The following is a 16,157-nucleotide window of genomic DNA, read 5'->3' on the forward strand; positions in this document are numbered from 1 at the left end:
GGGAATGTGCAAAGCGAAAGTGTCTCTCCCGGGGGGGCATGACACCGTCAGCCAGTTTTGCTTGCAGGCCTTTCGAACAGCCTGAGGTTGATCTGCAGCAGTCCGTGGGCGGGGCAGAGATGGGGGCACTGTTGCAAAGCCAGGTGTGCTGTCGTGGACAACCACTGTGCCCTTTCAAGCTTCCAGGTCCCCTCGTGTGGCAGAGGTCTTCCGTTGAAAGTCTGTCTGTGGTCCTCAGGAACAGTGCATTTGATCGCTGTGAGTTCCTCAGTAGTGTCGCTGTAGCAGTGGAGAATTGCCAGGATGCATGTGGTGGTGTGGGCCTCATCAAAGCAGACAGGCTTGCGGTCTGTCTTCCCTGGTGTTCAGTGTCCCCGTGTCGCATGATGTCTGTGGCTTCCGATAGGGTCGAGTCGCCCTGCATGCAGGAGGAGGGCACTTAGAAAGAGGCTGTGTATCGTTTGAGCGTTTTCTCAGTGGTCAGGGCCACCAACCCTGCTAGTTGGAAACTTGCCGATACGTGGGTGAGGAGGTGGCCTAATTTCTGCTCTGGTGTTCCAACCTGTGTCATGGTTGCTGAAGCCCAACACTTCCCATTGTGGACATTCCCACGGGGTCATGGAAAGTGATTTGTTCTAGTTGGTGAGAAGACGCACTTGGTCCGCAGATCCTTAGCCCCTTGAGAAGTGCAGGTCTGCATCCTGCCTGTAGGCAACTGCAGGTCGCTGTCAGACTGCCCATGAGAGGTTCCCTTGCTTCCGGGAGTGCTGGGAGTGACCCCAAGGGCACATCAGATGTGCTGGTAGGTGGCAGGGTCTCCAGGTCCACATAGATGTGACAGCCACGGCTGGGAGGCAGGGCTCGTCCACTCCTTGTGCTTTGGTCAGAAGGCGTGGCTGTGAGAGACCGGGAGTTTGTGGACTATTTCAACAGTCCCTGGGGGTCAAAGTTCGCATGTGGCCTCTTGAAGCTGACAGGGGTCTTTCTCCTTTCAGTTGGGGGTCCATCCAGGATGGTGTGTATATACTATGGCGTTTACTGTTGGAGGCGCCTGCAGAGGGACACAGGGACACCCAGAGACCAAGACGCGTATTCAGCGGCACACACCGGAACCCACGAGTGCATCTTCGTGCGCAGTCAAAGTCACACACGCCCACACGCGTGAGTACACTCATACAGCGTCTCACACACCGGCCAACATACATGCCTAACTTCCTCCAGTCGTGCTGTGAGACACGCAATCCGTTTTCGGTAAGGAATAGTGGTACTTGGGAAGCAGGTTCCGGGCTCACACGCAGGTAAGTTTTCACAAGAATCATTCTCTGAGGACTGTGGTGCAATTCAGAAGCCGCATGATTTCTGTCCACTTCTCAGGTGCAGTTGCAGGGTAAGGCTGGCCGTCGGCAAAAACAAGAAGACCTTCGTGTTGTCTGATGACTGGATGTGCTAAGGGGAACTGGAAAAAGTGGAGCAGGCGCACGTTGCTGAGCGTGCCTGGGGATAACTCAGGACAGTAGCATTCACGCATACTAAGATGTGCCATTAGATATTAGGTTTTCCTCAGATGGGTCCAATGGCTGCAAGAGTGGATTGATTGTTGGTCTTGCTGAGTGGCCTGAGGACTGTGGATTCCCCAGGCTGTTGGAGTACTTCTGGCTCATGGCTCCTCTGCAGAGCCCCACGGCCTGCCCGTTTGTGTTCTGCAGCGTCCCAGCATGTGCTTGGATCGATGATGACACCCTTGTATGCATTCCTTGGAAAATCTGAACAAAATGAGTGAGAAAGCTCTACGGTCTCCTCATCGCAACTGAGGTCCAGCACGTTTCCTCTCGGGGGTAGGGGACAGTTAGGAATGAGGGCCAACATCCCCTGCTGACATGCATGCCAACACCACTAAGGGCTCTAGCATTGGAGGGGCTCCTGTCAGACGGTCGACCGTTGTCTGCCCATAAGCTGGGTCATCTATGAATCCGCGGTCCCTGCTAAAAGGCCGTGAGGGAATGCAAGGGGGCAGGCTCTCCTGCTAGTCTTCAGAGTCGGAGTGTGTGCTGGTGTGGGCCCAGTGAGCTTTCAGCTTGGAGAAGTGTGTTTTGACCAGGATCACGCTTTGTGCATGCCGCTTCGGTGGTTGATTTTGGAAGCCAAAATGAGCAAGGTTCCCTGGTTGGAGCCTGGAGCCTCAGGCCAGTCCTGTGGCCCTCTCTGTTGTCGTGTTTGGTGCGGTGAGGTTCTTGAGTGCCCGGTGGGGCTGGAGCAGTGGGCGGGGGTGGGATGGAGTTTGGTGATGGCGGAAGGGGGTGATGGATTAGGCCTCGCTGCTGCCCCTGAAGCTGCCAGCACATTGTTGGCGCTAAGTGGATCATCGTGGAGTGGGGTGAGGATCGAGTGCTGCATTTAAGCCTGCGTAGTGGCTGCTGCCCTGGAGAGAAAGGTAAGGTATCATGAGGACAGGTCCTGTGTGATATCGTGGGATGGGCTGTCATCATTGGGTTGCAGGCGCTGGCCTCGGCTTCCCAAGGATGTGTCTTGTTCGTGATGGCCTGTCATCAGCTGCCTATGGTAGGGATGGCTTTGGCAGTTCATGAGGATGCAGTGAGGTAGGTTACCTGTGAAGAGTTGCAATCCCGTTTCCAGAGGAGTGACTCCCCACTGGTGTCTTGCAGGACATAGAGAAGACGGACATGCTGAGGCATCTGTGCCGGCCTTCTTGGGGGTAGGTGAGTTATGCAAACAAGCCCTTTGGTCGCACTTTTCCCACTTTTGGGAATGTGCAAAGCGATAGTGTTTCTGCCGGAGGGCATGACGCGGCCGGCCCGTGTGGCATGCAGGCCTTTCGAATAGCCAGAGCTTTATCCAGAGCAGTCCGATGGCGGGGCAGAGAAGGGGGCACTGTTGCCATCCCTGGTGCGCTGCCAAGGCCAGCCACTCTTCCCTTTCAGGCTTCCAAGTCCCCTCACATGGCAGAGGTCTTCCGTTGCAAGTCTGTCTGTGGTCCTCGGGGACCACGCCTTTGATCACTCTGAGTTCCTCAGTGGTGTCACTGTGGCAGTGGAGTATTTCCAGGATGCATCAGGTGGGATCAGCATCTTCAAAGCAGACAGGCTTGCGGTCTGTCTTCCCTGGTGTTCCTTGTTCCCGTGTTCGGAAGATGTCTGTGGCTTCCAGTAGGGACGCGTCGCCCTGCTGGCTGGAGTAGGGCACGTTGGACGAGGCTGTTGAGCGCTTGAGCGGTTCCTTAGGGGTCAGGGCCGCGAAACTTGCAGGATGGGAGCTGCCTGAGACATGGCCGGGAAGGTGGCCTAGTTTCCGCTGTGGGGTTCCAACATGGGTCATGGCTTCTGAAGCCCACTGCTTCCTGTGGTGGGCATTCCCACGGGTCAAAGGAAAGTGATTAGGCCTAGTTGGCAAGAAGTTGCACTTTGTTCGATGTTCTTTAGCCCCTTGAGGGGTTTCAGGCTGCATCTTGCCAGTAGAATGCTGTAGGTCGGTGTCGGTTCACCCATGGGAGTTCCCTTGCTTCCGAAAGTGCTGGGAGTGACCCCAAGTGCACATCAGATGTGCTGGTAGCTGGCAGGTTCTCGAGTTGCACGTAGATGTCACACCCACGGCCCGGAAGCAGGTCACGTCCAGTGTTTGTGCTCTGGTCAGAAGCTGTGGCTGTGGGAGAGCGGGAGCCCGTGGAGCATTTCAACAGCCCTTGGGGGTTAAAGTTTGCATGCGGCCTCTGGAAGCTGACAGGGGGCTTTCTCCTTTCAGTTGTGGGTCTAGACAGGGTGTTGTGTAGAAACTATGGCGTTTATTGTTGGACGCCTCTTCACAGGGCTACAGGGACACACAGAGACCAAGACGCGTAGTCAGCGGTACACAGAGAAACCCACAAGAGCGTCTGCGTGCGCAGTCACAGTCACACGCGTGAACACAGAAATACAGCCTCTCACACGCCGGCCAATGTATGTGGCTAACTTCCTGCAGTCGTACTATCAGACATGCAGTCAGTTCTCGGTAAGGGATAGAGGTCCTTGGGAAGCAGTTTCAGAGCTCAAGCCCAGGTAAATGTTTGTATGGATCATGTCCTCTGAGGACACCAGTCCACTTCCCAGGTGCAGTTGCTGGGCAAGCCTCGCAGTCGGCAAAAACAAGAAGATCTTCGTGTGCTCTGATGACTGGAGGTGCTAAGAAGAACTGGAAAAAGTGAGGCGACGCCATGTTCCCAAGCATGGTCGCTGATAACTCAGGACGGTAGGTATTCAACCACCGCAAGATATGCCATTAGATATTAGGTTTCCCTCAGATGGGCCCAATGGCTGCAAGAGTGGCTTGATTGTTCGTCTTGTTGAGTGGCCTGAGGGCTGTGGATTCTCCAGGCTTTTGGCGTACCCCAGGCTCATGGCTCCCCTGCAGAGCCCCGCACACTGCCCGGTTGTGTTCTGCACCATCCCAGCATGTGCTTGGATCGAGGATGACACCCTTGTATGCATTCCTTGGAAACTCTGAACAAAATGGGTGAGAACACTCTATCATCTCCTTATCGAAGCTGAGGTTCAGCACGTTTCCTCTCTCGGGTGTAGGGGACTGTTAGGAGTGAAGTCCAGTGTCCCCTGCCGACATGCACGCAAACACCACCAAGGACTCCAGTAGTGGAGGGGCTCCTGTCTGAGGATCGACCGTGTCTGCGCATAAGCTGGCTTATCTGTGTATCCCGGGTCCCTGCTGAAAGGCGGTGGAAGGAATGCAAGGGGGCAGGCTCTCTTGCTGGTCTTAAGAGTCGGGGTGTGTGCCGGTCTAGGCCCAGTGTGCTTGCAGGTGGATAGGTGTGTTTTGGCCAGGATCACGCTTCGTGCATGCCGTTTCGTGTGTTGATTTTGGAAGCCAAAATGAGCAAGCGTCCCTGGTTGGTTGCTGGAGCCTGAGGCCAGGCCTGTGGCCCTCCCTGTCCTTGCGTTTTGCACAGTGAGGTTTTTGAGTCCCTAGTGAGCCTGGAGAAGTGGGCGGAGTTGGGCTCGGAGTGGGCGTCAGCGGAAGGGGCTGATGGATTAGGCCACACTGCTGCCCTTGTCTGCTCCTCTACTTTAACACCCAGCACAGTGTTGGTGCCAAGTGGGGCATCGTGGAGTGTGGTGAGGATCGAGTGCTGCATTTAAACCTGCATGGTCGCTGATGGCCTGGATAGGAAGGTAAGGGATGATGAGGACATGTCCTTTGTGAGGTCGTGGAATAGGCTGTCATAATTTGGTTGCAGGTGCTGGCCTCGGCTTTCCAAGGCTGCGTCATGTTCGTGATGGTCTGGCATCAGCAGCCTATCGAGGGGGTGGCTTTGGCAGTTCAAGTGCATGAGGTGAGGTAGGTAACCTGTGTAGAGTTGTGATCCCATTGCCGGAGGAATGACACCCAAAGGGTGTCTTGCGGGACGTAGAGAAGATTGACATTGTGAGGCGTCTGTGCCGTCCGCCTTGGAGGTAGTTGAGTTATGGAACATCCCTATTGGCTGCTTTCTTCCCTTGTTTGGGAATGTGCAAAGCGAAAGTGTCTCTCCCGGGGGTGCATGTCACTGCCAGCCAGTTTTGCATGCAGGCCTTTCGAACAGCCTGAGGTTGATCTGCAGCAGTCCGTGGGCGGGGCAGAGATGGGGGCACTGTTGCAAAGCCAGGTGTTCTGTCGTGGACAACCACTGTGCCCTTTCAAGCTTCCAGGTCCCCTCGTGTGGCAGAGGTCTTCCGTTGAAAGTCTGTCTGTGGTCCTCAGGAACAGTGCATTTGATCGCTGTGAGTTCCTCAGTAGTGTCGCTGTAGCAGTGGAGAATTGCCAGGATGCATGTGGTGGTGTGGGCCTCATCAAAGCAGACAGGCTTGCGGTCTGTCTTCCCTGGTGTTCAGTGTCCCCGTGTCGCATGATGTCTGTGGCTTCCAATAGGGTCGAGTCGCCCTGCATGCAGGAGGAGGGCACTTAGGAAGAGGCTGTGTATCGTTTGAGCGTTTTCTCAGTGGTCAGGGCCACCAAACCTGCTAGTTGGAAACTTGCCGATACGTGGGCGAGGAGGTGGCCTAATTTCTGCTCTGGTGTTCCAACCTGTGTCATGGTTGCTAAAGCCCAACACTTCCCATTGTGGACATTCCCACGGGGTCATGGAAAGTGATTTGGTCTAGTTGGTGAGAAGACGCACTTGGTCCGCAGTTCCTTAGCCCCTTGAGAAGTGCCGGGCTGCATCCTGCCTGTAGGCAACTGCAGGTCGCTGTCAGACTGCCCATGAGAGGTTCCCTTGCTTCCGGGAGTGCTGGGAGTGACCCCAAGGGCACATCAGATGTGCTGGTAGCTGGCAGGTTCTCGAGTTGCACGTAGATGTCACACCCACGGCCGGGAGGCAGGTCTCGTCCAGTCTTTGTGCTCTGGTCAGAAGGCGTGGCTGTGGGAGAGCGGGAGTCCGTGGAGTATTTCAACAGCCCCTGGGGGTTAAAGTTTGCATGCGGCCTCTGGAAGCTGACAGGGGGCTTTCTCCTTTCAGTTGTGGGTCTAGACAAGGTGTTGTGTATACACTATGGCGTTTGCTGTTGGAGGCCTCTTCACAGGGCAACAGGGACACACAGAGACCAAGACACGTAGTCAGCGGTACACAGAGAAACCCACAAGAGCGTCTGCATGCACAGTCACAGTCACACGCGTGAACACAGAAATACAGCCTCTCACACACCGGCCCATGTATGTGCCTAACTTCCTGCAGTCGTACTATCAGACATGCAGTCAGTTCTCGGTAAGGGATAGAGGTCCTTGGGAAGCAGTTTCAGAGCTCAAGCCCAGGTAAATATTTGTATGGATCATGTCCTCTGAGGAAACAAGTCCACTTCCCAGGTGCAGTTGCTGGGCAAGCCTCGCCGTTGGCAAATACAAGAAGATCTTCGTGTGCTCTGACGACTGGAGGTGCTAAGAAGAACTGGAAAAAGTGAGGCGGGGCCATGTTCCCGAGCATGGTCGCGGATAACTCAGGACGGTAGGTATTCAACCACCGCAAGATGTGCCATTAGATATTAGGTTTTCCTCAGATGGGCCCAATGGCTGCAAGAGTGGCTTGATTGTTCGTCTTGTTGAGTGGCCTGAGGGATGTGGATTCTCCAGGCTTTTGGGGTACCCCAGGCTCATGGCTCCCCTGCAGAGCCCCGCACACTGCCCGGTTGTGTTCTGCACCATCCCAGCATGTGCTTGGATCGATGATGACACCCTTGTATGCATTCCTTGGAAACTCTGAACAAAATGGGTGAGAACACTCTATCGTCTCCTTATCGAAACTGAGGTTCAGCACGTTTCCTCTCTCGGGTGTAGGGGACTGTTAGGACTGAAGGCCAGTGTCCCCTGCCGACATGCACGCAAACACCACCATGGACTCCAGTAGTGGAGGGGCTCCTGTCTGAGTGTCGACCGTGTCTGCGCATAAGCTGGCTAATCTGTGTATCCCGGGTCCCTGCTGAAAGGCAGTTGAAGGAATGCAAGGGGGCAGGCTCTCTTGCTGGTCTTAAGGGTCGGGGTGTGTGCCGTTCTAGGCCCAGTGTGCTTGCAGTTGGATAGGTGTGTTTTGGCCAGGATCACGCTTCGTGCATGCCGTTTCGTGTGTTGATTTTGGAAGGCAAAATGAGCAAGCGTCCCTGGTTGGTTGCTGGAGCCTGAGGCCAGGCCTGTGGCCATCCCTGTCCTTGCGTTTTGCACAGTGAGGTTTTTGAGTCCCTAGTGAGGCTGGAGAAGTGGGCGGGGTTGGGCTCGGGTTGGGCGTCGCGGAAGGGGCTGATGGATTAGGCCACAGTGCTGCCCTTGTTTGCTCCTCTACTTTAACACCCAGCACAGTGTTGGTGCCAAGTGGGGCATCGTGGAGTGGGGTGAGGATAGAGTGCTGCATTTAAACCTGCGTGGTCGCTGATGGCCTGGACAGGAAGGTGAGGGATGATGAGGACATGTCCTTTGTGAGGTCCTGGAATAGGCTGTCATAATTGGGGTGCAGGTGCTGGCCTCGGCTTCCAAAGGATGTGTCATGTTCGTGATGGGCTGGCATCAGCTGCCTATGGAGGGGGTGTCTTTGGCAGTTCAACTGCATGAGGTGAGGTAGGTAACCTGTGTAGAGTTGTGATCCCATTGCCAGAGGAATGATACCCAAAGGGTGTCTTGCGGGACGTAGAGAAGATTGACATTGTGAGGCGTCTGTCCCGTCCTCCTTGGAGGTAGTTGAGTTATGGAACATCCCTATTGGCTGCTTTCTTCCCTTGTTTGGGAATGTGCAAAGCGAAAGTGTCTCTCCCGGGGGGGCATGACACCGCCAGCCAGTTTTGCTTGCAGGCCTTTCGAACAGCCTGAGGTTGATCTGCAGCAGTCCGTGGGCGGGGCATAGATGGGGGCACTGTTGCGAAGCCAGGTGTGCTGTCGTGGACAACCACTGTGCCCTTTCAAGCTTCCAGGTCCCCTCGTGTGGCAGAGGTCTTCCGTTGAAAGTCTGTCTGTGGTCCTCAGGAACAGTGCATTTGATCGCTGTGAGTTCCTCAGTAGTGTCGCTGTAGCAGTGGAGAATTGCCAGGATGCATGTGGTGGTGTGGGCCTCATCAAAGCAGACTGGCTTGCGGTCTGTCTTCCCTGGTGTTCAGTGTCCCCGTGTCGCATGATGTCTGTGGCTTCCAATAGGGTCGAGTCGCCCTGCATGCAGGAGGAGGGCACTTAGAAAGAGGCTGTGTATCGTTTGAGCGTTTTCTCAGTGGTCAGGGCCACCAACCCTGCTAGTTGGAAACTTGCCGATACGTGGGCGAGGAGGTGGCCTAATTTCTGCTCTGGTGTTCCAACCTGTGTCATGGTTGCTGAAGCCCAACACTTCCCATTGTGGACATTCCCACGGGGTCATGGAAAGTGATTTGGTCTAGTTGGTGAGAAGACGCACTTGGTCCGCAGTTCCTTAGCCCCTTGAGAAGTGCCGGGCTGCATCCTGCCTGTAGGCAACTGCAGGTCGCTGTCAGACTGCCCATGAGAGGTTCCCTTGCTTCCGGGAGTGCTGGGAGTGACCCCAAGGGCACATCAGATGTGCTGGTAGGTGGCAGGGTCTCCAGGTCCACATAGATGTGACAGCCACGGCCGGGAGGCAGGGCTCGTCGACTCCTTGTGCTTTGGTCAGAAGGCGTGGCTGTGAGAGACCGGGAGTTTGTGGACTATTTCAACATTCCCTGGGGGTCAAAGTTCGCATGTGGCCTCTTGAAGCTGACAGGGGTCTTTCTCCTTTCAGTTGGGGGTCCATCCAGGATGGTGTGTTTAAACTATGGCGTTTACTGTTGGAGGCGCCTGCAGAGGGCCACAGGGACACCCAGAGACCAAGACGCGTATTCAGCGGCACACACCGGAACCCACGAGTGCATCTTCGTGCGCAGTCACAGTCACACACGCCCACACGCGTGAGTACACACATACAGCGTCTCACACACCGGCCAACATACATGCCTAACTTCCTCCAGTCGTGCTGTGAGACACGCAATCCGTTTTTGGTAAGGAATAGTGGTACTTGGGAAGCAGGTTCCGGGCTCACACGCAGGTAAGTTTTCACAAGAATCGTTCTCTGAGGACTGTGGTGCAATTCAGAAGCCGCATGATTTCTGTCCACTTCTCAGGTGCAGTTGCAGGGTAAGGCTGGCCGTCGGCAAAAACAAGAAGACCTTCGTGTTGTCTGATGACTGGATGTGCTAAGGGGAACTGGAAAAAGTGGAGCAGGCGCACGTTGCTGAGCGTGGCTGGGGATAACTCAGGACAGTAGCATTCACGCATACTAAGATGTGCCATTGGATATTAGGTTTTCCTCAGATGGGTCCAATGGCTGCAAGAGTGGATTGATTGTTGGTCTTGCTGAGTGGCCTGAGGACTTTGGATTCCCCAGGCTGTTGGAGTACTTCTGGCTCATGGCTCCTCTGCAGAGCCCCACGGCCTGCCCGTTTGTGTTCTGCAGCGTACCAGCATGTGCTTGGATCGATGATGACACCCTTGTATGCATTCCTTGGAAAATCTGAACAAAATGAGTGAGAAAGCTCTACGGTCTCCTCATCGCAACTGAGGTCCAGCACCTTTCCTCTCGGGGGTAGGGGACAGTTAGGAATGAGGGCCAACATCCCCTGCTGACATGCATGCCAACACCACTAAGGGCTCTAGCATTGGAGGGGCTCCTGTCAGAGGGTCGACCGTTGTCTGCCCATAAGCTGGGTCATCTATGAATCCGCAGTCCCTGCTAAAAGGCCGTGAGGGAATGCAAGGGGGCAGGCTCTCCTGCTAGTCTTCAGAGTCGGAGTGTGTGCTGGTGTGGGCCCAGTGAGCTTTCAGCTTGGAGAAGTGTGTTTTGACCAGGATCACGCATTATGCATGCCGTTTCGGTGGTTGATTTTGGAAGCCAAAATGAGCAGGGTTCCCTGGTTGGAGCCTGGAGCCTCAGGCCAGGCCTGTGGCCCTCTCTGTTGTCGTGTTTGGTGCGGTGAGGTTATTGAGTGCCCGGTGGGGCTGGAGCAGTGGGCGGGGGTGGGATGGAGTTTGGTGATGGCGGAAGGGGGTGATGGATTAGGCCTCGCTGCTGCCCCTGAAGCTGCCAGCACATTGTTGGCGCTAAGTGGATCATCGTGGAGTGGGGTGAGGATCGAGTGCTGCATTTAAGCCTGCGTAGTGGCTGCTGCCCTGGAGAGAAAGGTAAGGTATCATGAGGACAGGTCCTGTGTGATGTCGTGGGATGGGCTGTCATCATTGGGTTGCAGGCGCTGGCCTCGGCTTCCCAAGGATGTGTCTTGTTCGTGATGGCCTGGCATCAGCTGCCTATGGTAGGGATGGCTTTGGCAGTTCATGAGGATGCAGTGAGGTAGGTTACCTGTGAAGAGTTGCAATCCCGTTTCCAGAGGAGTGACTCCCCACTGGTGTCTTGCAGGACATAGAGAAGACGGACATGCTGAGGCATCTGTGCCGGCCTTCTTGGGGGTAGGTGAGTTATGCAAACAAGCCCTTTGGTCGCACTTTTCCCACTTTTGGGAATGTGAAAAGCGATAGTGTTTCTGCCGGAGGGCATGACGTGGCCGGCCCGTGTGGCATGCAGGCCTTTCGAATAGCCAGAGCTTTATCCAGAGCAGTCCGTTGGCGGGGCAGAGAAGGGGGCACTGTTGCCATCCCTGGTGCGCTGCCAAGGCCAGCCACTCTTCCCTTTCAGGCTTCCAAGTCCCCTCACATGGCAGAGGTCTTCCGTTGCAAGTCTGTCTGTGGTCCTCGGGGACCACGCCTCTGATCACTCTGAGTTCCTCAGTGGTGTCACTGTGGCAGTGGAGAATTTCCAGGATGAATCAGGTGGGATCAGCATCTTCAAAGCAGACAGGCTTGCGGTCTGTCTTCCCTGGTGTTCCTTGTTCCCGTGTTCGGAAGATGTCTGTGGCTTCCAGTAGGGACGCGTCGCACTGCTGGCTGGAGTAGGGCACGTTGGACGAGGCTGTTGAGCGCTTGAGCGGTTCCTTAGGGGTCAGGGCCGCGAAACTTGCAGGATGGGAGCTGCCTGAGACATGGCCGGGAAGGTGGCCTAGTTTCCGCTGTGGGGTTCCAACATGGGTCATGGCTTCTGAAGCCCACTGCTTCCTGTGGTGGGCATTCCCACGGGTCAAAGGAAAGTGATTAGGCCTAGTTGGCAAGAAGTTGCACTTTGTTCGATGTTCTTTAGCCCCTTGAGGTGTTTCAGGCTGCATCTTGCCAGTAGAATGCTGTAGGTCGGTGTCGTTTCACCCATGGGAGTTCCCTTGCTTCCGAAAGTGCTGGGAGTGACCCCAAGTGCACATCAGATGTGCTGGTAGCTGGCAGGTTCTCGAGTTGCACGTAGATGTCACACCCACGGCCCGGAAGCAGGTCACGTCCAGTGTTTGTGCTCTGGTCAGAAGCTGTGGCTGTGGGAGAGCGGGAGCCCGTGGAGCATTTCAACAGCCCTTGGGGGTTAAAGTTTGCATGCGGCCTCTGGAAGCTGACAGGGGGCTTTCTCCTTTCAGTTGTGGGTCTAGACAGGGTGTTGTGTAGAAACTATGGCGTTTATTGTTGGACGCCTCTTCACAGGGCTACAGGGACACACAGAGACCAAGACGCGTAGTCAGCGGTACACAGAGTAACCCACAAGAGCGTCTGCGTGCGCAGTCACAGTCACACGCGTGAACACAGAAATACAGCCTCTCACACGCCGGCCAATGTATGTGCCTAACTTCCTGCAGTCGTACTATCAGACATGCAGTCAGTTCTCGGTAAGGGATAGAGGTCCTTGGGAAGCAGTTTCAGAGCTCAAGCCCAGGTAAATGTTTGTATGGATCATGTCCTCTGAGGACACCAGTCCACTTCCCAGGTGCAGTTGCTGGGCAAGCCTCGCAGTCGGCAAAAACAAGAAGATCTTCGTGTGCTCTGATGACTGGAGGTGCTAAGAAGAACTGGAAAAAGTGAGGCGACGCCATGTTCCCGAGCATGGTCGCTGATAACTCAGGACGGTAGGTATTCAACCACCGCAAGATATGCCATTAGATATTAGGTTTCCCTCAGATGGGCCCAATGGCTGCAAGAGTGGCTTGATTGTTCGTCTTGTTGAGTGGCCTGAGGGCTGTGGATTCTCCAGGCTTTTGGGGTACCCCAGGCTCATGGCTCCCCTGCAGAGCCCCGCACACTGCCCGGTTGTGTTCTGCAGCATCCCAGCATGTGCTTGGATCGAGGATGACACCCTTGTATGCATTCCTTGGAAACTCTGAACAAAATGGGTGAGAACACTCTATCGTGTCCTTATCGAAGCTGAGGTTCAGCACGTTTCCTCTCTCGGGTGTAGGGGACTGTTAGGAGTGAAGGCCATTGTCTCCTGCCGACATGCACGCAAACACCACCAAGGATTCCAGTAGTGGAGGGGCTCCTGTCTGTGGTTCGACCGTGTCTGTGCATAAGCTGGCTAATCTGTGTATCCCGTGTCCCTGCTGAAAGGCGGTGGAAGGAATGCAAGGGGGCAGGCTCTCTTGCTGGTCTTAAGAGTCGGGGTGTGTGCCGGTCTAGGCCCAGTGTGCTTGCAGTTGGATAGGTGTGTTTTGGCCAGGATCACGCTTCGTGCATGCCGTTTCGTGTGTTGATTTTGGAAGCCAATATGAGCAAGCGTCCCTGGTTGGTTGCTGGAGCCTGAGGCCAGGCCTGTGGCCCTCCCTGTCCTTGCGTTTTGCACAGTGAGGTTTTTGAGTCCCTAGTGAGCCTGGAGAAGTGGGCGGGGTTGGGCTCGGAGTGGGCGTCAGGGGAAGGGGCTGATGGATTAGGCCACACTGCTGCCCATGGCTGCTCCTCTACTTTAACACCCAGCACAGTGTTGGTGCCAAGTGGGGCATCGTGGAGTGTGGTGAGGATCGAGTGCTGCATTTAAACCTGCATGGTCGCTGATGGCTTGGATAGGAAGGTAAGGGATGATGAGGACATGTCCTTTGTGAGGTCGTGGAATAGGCTGTCATAATTTGGTTGCAGGTGCTGGCCTCGGCTTTCCAAGGCTGCGTCATGTTCGTGATGGTCTGGCATCAGCAGCCTATCGAGGGGGTGGCTTTGGCAGTTCAAGTGCATGAGGTGAGGTAGGTAACCTGTGTAGAGTTGTGATCCCATTGCCGGAGGAATGACACCCAAAGGGTGTCTTGCGGGACGTAGAGAAGATTGAAATTGTGAGGCGTCTGTGCCGTCCTACTTGGAGGTAGATGAGTTATGGAACATCCCTATTGGCTGCTTTCTTCCCTTGTTTGGGAATGTGCAAAGCGAAAATATTTCTCCCGGGGGGGCATGACACCACCAGCCAGTTTGGCATGCAGGCCTTTCGAACAGCCTGAGGTTGATCTGCAGCAGTCCGTGAGCGGGGCAGAGATGTAGGCACTGTTGCGATGCCCGGTGTGCTGTCATGGACAGCCACTGTGCCCTTTCAAGCTTCCAGGTCCCCTCCTGTGGCAGAGGTCTTCTGTTGAAAGTCTGTCTATGGTCCTCAGGAAGAGTGCATTTGATCGCTGTGAGTTCCTCGGTAGTGTCGCTGTAGCAGTGGAGAATTGCCAGGATGCATGTGGTGGTGTGGGCCTCATCAAAGCAGACAGGCTTGCCGCCTGTCTTCCCTGGTGTTCAGTGTCCCCGTGTTCGCATGATGTCTGTGGCTTCCAATGGGGTCGAATCGCCCTGCATGCAGGAGGTGGGCACTTAGGAAGAGGCTGTGTATCGTTTGAGCGTTTTCTCAGTGGTCAGGGCCACCAAACCTGCCAGTAGGAAACTTGCCGATACGTGGGCGTGGAGGTGGCCTAATTTCTGCTCTGGTGTTCCAACCTGTGTCATGGTTGCTGAAGCCCAACACTTCCCATTGTGGACATTCCCACGGGGTCATGGAAAGTGATTTGGTCTAGTTGGTGAGAAGACGCAATTGGTCCGCAGTTCCTTAGCCTCTAGAGAAATGCCGGGCTGCATCTTGCCTGTAGGCAACGGCAGGTTGCTGTCAGCCCGCCCATGGGAGGTTCCCTTGCTTCCGGGAGTGCTGGGAGTGACCCCAAGGGCACATCAGATGTGCTGGTAGGTGGCAGGGTCTCCAGGTCCACATAGATATGACAGCCACGGCCAGGAGGCAGGGCTCGTCCACTCCTTGTGCTTTGGTCAGAAGGCGTGGCTGTGAGAGACCGGGAGTTTGTGGACTATTTCAACAGTCCCTGGGGGTCAAAGATCGCATGTGGCCTCTTAAGGTGACAGGGGTCTTTCTCCTTTCAGTTGGGGGTCCATCCAGGATGGTGTGTATAAACTATGGCGTTTACTGTTGGAGGCGTCTGCAGAGGGCCACAGGGACACCCAGAGACCAAGACGCGTATTCAGCGGCACACACCGGAACCCGCGAGAGCATCTTCGTGCACAGTCACAGTCACACACGCCCACACGCGTGAAAACACACATACAGCGTCTCACACACCGGCCAACATACATGCCTAACTTCCTCCAGTCCTGCTGTGAGACACGCAATCCGTTTTCGGTAAGGAATAGTGGTACTTGGGAAGCAGGTTCCGGGCTCACACGCAGGTAAGTTTTCACAAGATTCGTTCTCTGAGGACTGTGGTGCAATTCAGAAGCCTGCATGATTTCTGTCCACTTCTCAGGTGCAGTTGCAGGGTAAGGCTGGCCGTCGGCAAAGACAAGAAGACCTTCGTGTTGTCTGATGACTGGATGTGCTAAGGGGAACTGGAAAAAGTGGAGCAGGCGCACGTTGCTGAGCGTGGCTGGGGATAACTCAGGACAGTAGCATTCACGCATACTAAGATGTGCCATTGGATATTAGGTTTTCCTCAGATGGGTCCAATGGCTGCAAGAGTGGATTGATTGTTGGTCTTGCTGAGTGGCCTGAGGACTGTGGATTCCCCAGGCTGTTGGAGTACTTCTGGCTCATGGCTCCTCTGCAGAGCCCCACGGCCTGCCCGTTTGTGTTCTGCAGCATCCCAGCATGTGCTTGGATCGATGATGACACCCTTGTATGCATTCCTTGGAAAATCTGAACAAAATGAGTGAGAAAGCTCTACGGTCTCCTCATCGCAACTGAGATCCAGCACGTTTCCTCTCGGGGGTAGAGGACAGTTAGGAGTGAGGGCCAACATCCCCTGCTGACATGCATGCCAACACCACTAAGGGCTCTAGCATTGGAGGGGCTCCTGTCTGAGGGTCGACCGTGTCTGCCCATAAGCTGGGTCATCTATGAATCCGCCGTCCCTGCTAAAAGGCCGTGAGGGAATGCAAGGGGGCAGGCTCTCCTGCTAGTCTTCAGAGTCGGAGTGTGTGCTGGTGTGGGCCGAGTGAGCTTTCAGCTTGGAGAAGTGTGTTTTGACCAGGATCACGCTTTGTGCATGCCGCTTCGGTGGTTGATTTTGGAATCCAAAATGAGCAAGTTTCCCTGGTTTGAGGCTGGAGCCTCAGGCCAGGCCCGTGGCCCTCTCTGTTGTTGTGTTTGGTGCGGTGAGGTTCTTGAGTGCCCGGTGGGGCTGGAGCAGGTGGAGGGGGTGGGATGGAGTTTGGTGATGGCGGAAGGGGGCTGATGGATTAGGCCTCGCTGCTGCCCCTGAAGCTGCCAGCACACTGTTGGCGCTAAGTGGATCATCGTGGAGTGGGGTGAGGATCGATTGCTGCATTTAAGCCTGCGT

At 55.2% G+C, this 16,157-nt stretch overlaps 6 non-coding genes across 6 annotated transcripts; all 6 read left to right on the forward strand.

Moving 5' to 3' along the window:
• Positions 1 to 1,723: 1,723 nt before the first annotated feature.
• LOC137754200 (small nucleolar RNA SNORD116) lies at positions 1,724 to 1,816 on the forward strand. Its single transcript, XR_011071763.1, has one exon. It is a non-coding gene; the product is annotated as a small nucleolar RNA SNORD116 (small nucleolar RNA).
• A 2,634-nt stretch (positions 1,817 to 4,450) lies between these two features.
• Positions 4,451 to 4,543, forward strand: LOC137750108 (small nucleolar RNA SNORD116). Its single transcript, XR_011070370.1, has one exon. It is a non-coding gene; the product is annotated as a small nucleolar RNA SNORD116 (small nucleolar RNA).
• Positions 4,544 to 7,193: 2,650 nt separating this feature from the next.
• LOC137776598 (small nucleolar RNA SNORD116) lies at positions 7,194 to 7,286 on the forward strand. Its single transcript, XR_011076264.1, has one exon. It is a non-coding gene; the product is annotated as a small nucleolar RNA SNORD116 (small nucleolar RNA).
• A 2,683-nt stretch (positions 7,287 to 9,969) lies between these two features.
• On the forward strand, positions 9,970 to 10,062 carry LOC137754205 (small nucleolar RNA SNORD116). Its single transcript, XR_011071765.1, has one exon. It is a non-coding gene; the product is annotated as a small nucleolar RNA SNORD116 (small nucleolar RNA).
• Positions 10,063 to 12,696: 2,634 nt separating this feature from the next.
• On the forward strand, positions 12,697 to 12,789 carry LOC137750019 (small nucleolar RNA SNORD116). Its single transcript, XR_011070348.1, has one exon. It is a non-coding gene; the product is annotated as a small nucleolar RNA SNORD116 (small nucleolar RNA).
• Positions 12,790 to 15,474: 2,685 nt separating this feature from the next.
• On the forward strand, positions 15,475 to 15,567 carry LOC137754353 (small nucleolar RNA SNORD116). The gene has a single exon (XR_011071821.1). It is a non-coding gene; the product is annotated as a small nucleolar RNA SNORD116 (small nucleolar RNA).
• Positions 15,568 to 16,157: the final 590 nt, after the last annotated feature.

This window comes from Eschrichtius robustus, chromosome 1, assembly GCF_028021215.1.
Source record: "Eschrichtius robustus isolate mEscRob2 chromosome 1, mEscRob2.pri, whole genome shotgun sequence".
In the NCBI taxonomy this organism is placed as follows: domain Eukaryota; kingdom Metazoa; phylum Chordata; class Mammalia; order Artiodactyla; family Eschrichtiidae; genus Eschrichtius; species Eschrichtius robustus.